Source organism: Pteropus vampyrus, unplaced genomic scaffold (assembly GCF_000151845.1).
Source record: "Pteropus vampyrus isolate Shadow unplaced genomic scaffold, Pvam_2.0 Scaffold5, whole genome shotgun sequence".
NCBI lineage: Eukaryota > Metazoa > Chordata > Mammalia > Chiroptera > Pteropodidae > Pteropus > Pteropus vampyrus.
In genome coordinates, this window is record NW_011888786.1 from 18,980,132 (window position 1) to 18,985,922 (window position 5,791).

Genomic DNA, 5,791 nt, shown 5'->3' on the forward strand with positions numbered 1-5,791 from the left:
AAAAGTTCCTTACAGTGGTTTTTCTCTTTTAATTTTTAAATACTTTACTAATTTCAATTTTTTTTTCTTTGTCTGCTGCTTTTTTAAGTTTATTGAAAGTAATGCACTTCTGGGGTCCTTAGCAATTTCTAGTGCCTCTGCTTACCTTTAGATGTCCATGTTAGCTGTTAAATTGCACTATATTGCTCCAGGACAGATAATTTTTCTTTGATGACACTAAATAAGATTCTCTCAGACAACTTTGTTTATTTTTTCAGCTGTTCTTTCATAATAATTTTAATAAAAACTGTGAAACGATTCCAGTCCTAGGAGGCAGCTGACCCAAGAAGAGAAAAATAGTGTACCAAAAAAATGCTGTAGTATGATCTCTCGGATGGGTGCTGTCACTGAGAAGGGCTTTCATTTTAGCCAGGATGATGATGATGAAGCATGAGCACTGTGACTCTGAACTCCCTTTGGACAGCGCTTCATGACATATGGAAAATGTTTCCTGACTTATGAAAACTAATATCAGGAAAGAATTTACCAAAAGGCTTAGGTTACTGGGGTGAAAGAAGCATTAACACAATCCTGAAGTACTGTCTTTAAGTCATAAATATTCTACTAATATTTATGAAATAAATATGATGAAATAAATATAATTACATCAGTTTTAAGAATCTAAAGGCAAAATAATGGTATAATCATATACCTAATAGTTAATGCCTAATTTTTAAATGAATAATTTTACTTTCTTGAAAAACAAGTACATGTACTTAAAATGACAATGAATTTAATACTTTGCATTGATACTTTTGCATGTGTGTAGTAAATGGAAAGTTTTAATTTGATCATTCTATTAGATAAAACTGTAGTATTTTCAAATGGCATCAAATGAAAAAAAAAATGTAACGACAATTTAAGTTGATATATGCTATGTACTCCTGTCACTAAAATCTATCTAACTAATAAGATATCAGCTAGTGAATCACTTAAAATTCTAGGGACCATATGTCAGAAATTCAAGGTAGCTGTCACTAGATAGTGATAGTGCTTTATTTAGTCACAAAGCAGTCACTGGTTGGGCAAACGCTGTCCCTCCAGCTGATAACTTTGACATGTTGGGAAACAAAACTAAATTCTTATTTATTTTCCAAGTTTGCAGATATAGGCTTTATATGACTGACTCAGTCAACTATATAGAGAGTCAACCACTCTCTATAACAAATCTCATGCAGGCTTCTCCCCAAAATACTGAAAATTAAATTCGAAGTACCTTCAGAATGACAACCTCGAATACTGAGTTATCTACAAGATTACCTCACTGAGGACAGCTTCTAGTATCAAGAGTGACTAAAGCTCTAAATCCTTTTCAAGAATTGAACTTTTTGTTTTTGCTTTTTCTACTTAAATTTTCTGGTTATTTCTAATTTAATTGTATTTATTTCCTCATATAACAAATCTAGTCAGCATCAGTATTAAAGATATTTTGCAAACATTTAACAATGTCCAAGTTACTAGTGCCTAATATTTTATATGGTTTTCTCAGATGGTGACAAATTCTGTCTCAGACTGTAGATGAATTTCCCCAGGTGGTATTGCTGCCAATAAAATCTTCAGTGGAGGGCCAGTTAAGTCACCTGAGACACCAAAGGAGGAATATCGCTTAGGAAGGAGTATTTTATTCTGATATGCCCCTAAACTTTACAATTTTTCTCAAATTTTTTATTGCATGATGCCACTCCATGCAACACCATGGTAGTATTAAAACCCCGATCCCTGATTGGGACAGTCTAATGCAGGGCATTTAAAATCTAACTGCAGGACTTTACTGCCATATCAGCCTTCAATTGGCGGTCATGAAAATAATGGCTCAACATTTCATTATATCACTTTTTTATTTCTCCTTATTTATGGCCTGTTATCTCCACTTATTTTATATAATACATATGTAATATATATCACCTTCTCTTCTTCTTCCTTAGAGTACCATAAAGTTTTCAACTTTGAACTTGCTTCCTTTTCTCCTATATTTAGACAATTTAAAAATATTGTTGACATTTGAGCTCTGTTTTTAGATGATAGATAGATAGATGATAGATAATGGAAAGTTGGATAAATAGGTAGATGATGTTATCTTGTAATTTTTTGAAGTTTCTACACTGCTGATAACTAAGCAAGGTTTGTGCACTTACGTAAATAGATTTTTTTAGCACAGGGTACCACTTTCTCTGATAGTGTGTGATATAAGGGAAAGAGCATAAGGTATTGAGTAATAAAACTTGAAGTTTGATTTCAACACTTAGTTGCTCTGTGACCTTAATGTAATCTTTCCAGGGTATGTATGTGCAATCTTTCAGAGATATGTATTTTCTATATATGAGTGAAGATAGTAGCATGTTTTACATATCTAATTAAAGAGAATAGTGGAACTTTGAAGAGAATAAATTAGAGCAGCACTTTTCACGCTTTAAAAAGAGAAGGACCAAGCATTTTGTGTGTATGTATGAAGGTATATATGTTTGCTTTTTCTTCAATACTTTCCAGACCATACTTTTGTAAGAGATAATTTATAAAAGTTAATTACTAGAAAACTAAAAAAAGAAAAAGAAAATTCAAAATATACAAACGGCAGGTCTTATTTTTTAATCATTAGATTTAACTGGCATAAAATTACTATGTTGAATTGCCATAAAAGTTGTAAGCATTTACTCAATTTTTGCACTATTTCTTTGAGAACTAAAAGCAAACGGTTCTGATTATTCTGTTCTGTTTTAGTCATTAAATATATAATCCATACAGTTATTTTCTTAAGCAAGTCTGTGATCGCCTTTTATTACTAAACAGGGCTTATTTATTTCACAACCATTTTAAAGCATATAAAGATACACATCATAAAAGAGTTTTGATTCTAAATACTACTATATTATAGGCTATTAACTTCATATTTTATGCCAATTTGAGTTCTTAAATTTAGCTATTATGCAGGTTCTACATATGTTAAAGATTCAAAAGGAACCTAGCAAAGGCAAACACTATAAAATAAAATTAATGAACAATTAAATATATCTATTATGAGAAAGAAAATATCTTAGGGTAAATTATTTTCATTATTCTCCCCCAAATGTCAACTTTGTAACTACCTCGTGTTTTCTACTTCAACTTTTCTATGTAATATTCCATTACACCTGACTGTTTTAAACTAATGTGATGATACATGATAAAACTTAATCCATTTTTATTTTAAGCCTCTGCATCTAAGTATGGTAATTTAGATTATATATATAATTACATGCCAAGTGTTTTTTTCAGGTTATATGAGTACCTTATTACAACAATATAAGTTGCTATGGAAGTGAAGTATGAAATTTTTTTATAGTACTTAAGGAAATCTAGGGGAAACAATGCTGCTTTCTTAGGACAAACAGCATGCTGTGATGATAATGATATCCTAGTGAGAAAATCTATGTCTTCAATTAATCATTCTTAAATATTTTGTAAAATGTCACATGATTTTATGAATCCAAATGCTATGCACTAAGGTGGGTTATTTCAACCTGAGGGAATGTTTATATCTACGACTGTTTTACGTATCTTTTAATATACATTTATGCTGCTTTTGCAGTCAATTAAAATGAAACACACAAAAATAGTGTTTATTTAGAACTTGAAATATCTTGTAGAGATAGAAATTAATTTTTTAGTATTTTAGTAGTTAGAAACTTGAGGGGATTTAGGTTCTGAAAGACCAAGCACAATGAAGAGCAGATCCCGAGTCCAGGACCGTCTGTTTGAAGAGACCTTCTTAAACACTATGCCACATGTAATTATAATAGTATCTTGGTTTATACAGCCAATTTCTCTAAAGAGTTCAGAGAAAATTTCTATCTATTATTCTCTTTATCCTTTCTCTTGAGATTTCAAGGAGTTTTGAGTTTTCTATTAGATAAGCAATGGAAACTAAAATTAGGCTTACTTGGAAAATGAAGAAATAGTGATATCATTATGTAAAGTGATTGGTTCAAGGTCACACAACAAATCATGAAGAGAATTAGAACTAAAATATGTTTTATATTTTTCCTGTTTTATACTTTTTCATTGGAATATCTCTTACTGGTTCTCTTCTCTCACAAAGGCTGAAGTATTGCAAATGAATGAAGAGATTGTTTTTAAACTATTTATTCTACAGTATCCTGAGAAAGTTAAAATATATAAAGGAAAGTTCAGAGAAGTAAACACTCTTTTACGCCATTTAAAAGTCAGAGTTAGAGATAAGTATAATTTATGATTAGAAGAAAAAAAAAATACAGTTAGAGTGTCTCCAGGACCACACACAATCGGCCATGCATTACACATAGCAGATTCTTAATCAATGCTTGCAGAATAAATACATACATGAATAGGTATAGTAATAAAAAATAATATTTATATAAAATAAAATAAATTGTCATGTTTAAAAGTACTCACTCATTTATGTGTGTACAATATGTAACAGGCAATAAATTAGTTACTCAGAATACAAGGCTTATTTCATGTTTTCAATGAGCTTATAGTCATGCTGAGGAAACACACAAGTAAAGTGCTGTGACCTAGGTGGGCACAGGTCTTCTAGTGAGTGTCATAGTTGTCTTGAGAAGAAGCAATGCCTGATGATGTGAGGTGTTCCAGGAAGAAGTAAGCATGTGTAGTATAGCCCAGAAAAAAAATAATAAAAAAGCCTGATTCACTGTGAAGAAAACACAAGTTCAAGAAATATCTATCCCTCTCAGACACTCATAAACTGAGTATTTTTCTATTTTGATTAACTAAAATATTTTTGAAGAAAATTTTGAAAATTTTAGTATACGTGCAGTTTATGGTAGAAGAAGTATGCTGGTATGCAATATCCGTCTCTGTCTTCTTCTGGTGGATATTTCTAGATTCCAAAGCCTGGAAAGCTCAAAGGTTTATTTACTAGATTTCTTCAAAGATAGAGCTCAGGATACAAAAAGGTCTCACCAACTTGAAGCTGGCACTTGTGTGAGATTTTGAAGACAGAATTGAAGGACTATATTCTGCTGCTTCAGCTGGTTCTGCTAAGTGTTATATTTTTTGAGACATTGGGTATTTTTATGCTTGAGCATTTGAGTGTCTAGTCATTAGCTCTCTGGTGTCAAGAGGCATTGGCAGCAGGAATGGCAGGAATCTCCTGAGCTTCTGAGTGCAGCTATGACAAAGCCCTCCTGAACACAGCAGTTCACCTGCAACCTACCTGTGCCCACCTTCCTGTAGAGTGTAGGGAGTGGCTCCCCGGCGAGTGTGATATTAGTGTTCCCAGTCTTTCCTGGAGGTCCTGTCAGAATCCTGCTCCTCTAGATTTAGCAGGAGCACCCAATTTCCTGTACCAAATCCCTTTCCACTCTCAGTAGCTAGAATTATTTTTGGCAGCAGAACAGGACAGATGCTTTGTCAAACATGGTTTTAAGAAAATAATGATTAAACGAATCTGTCGTCTACGGCCATGCCACCCTGAACAAGCCCTATCTCATCTGATCTCGGAAGCTAAGCAGGGTTGGGCCTGGTTAGTACTTGGATGGGAGACCACCTAAGAACCAGATACTGTAGGTGATTAAAAAAAAAAATGAATCTGTCATTATCTATAGGAAATTTCGGTCGATATGCTTTGATTGTTCCTAAATATACAACATTCTCAGCAACTTATATAATGTCTTATTCTTCTCTAGTGTCCCTCATTTTATGTGGCTTCTAATACATAATATAGCTGCTCAGAAAATGACTGCTAACTGGCTAAAATCAATAAAATGACAATTTC

The 5,791-nt window shown here is 32.6% G+C and overlaps 1 pseudogene; it reads left to right on the top strand.

Annotated features, from left to right (window-relative positions):
- The first annotated feature begins 5,469 nt into the window (after positions 1 to 5,469).
- Positions 5,470 to 5,586, top strand: LOC111744006 (annotated as a pseudogene).
- Positions 5,587 to 5,791: the final 205 nt, after the last annotated feature.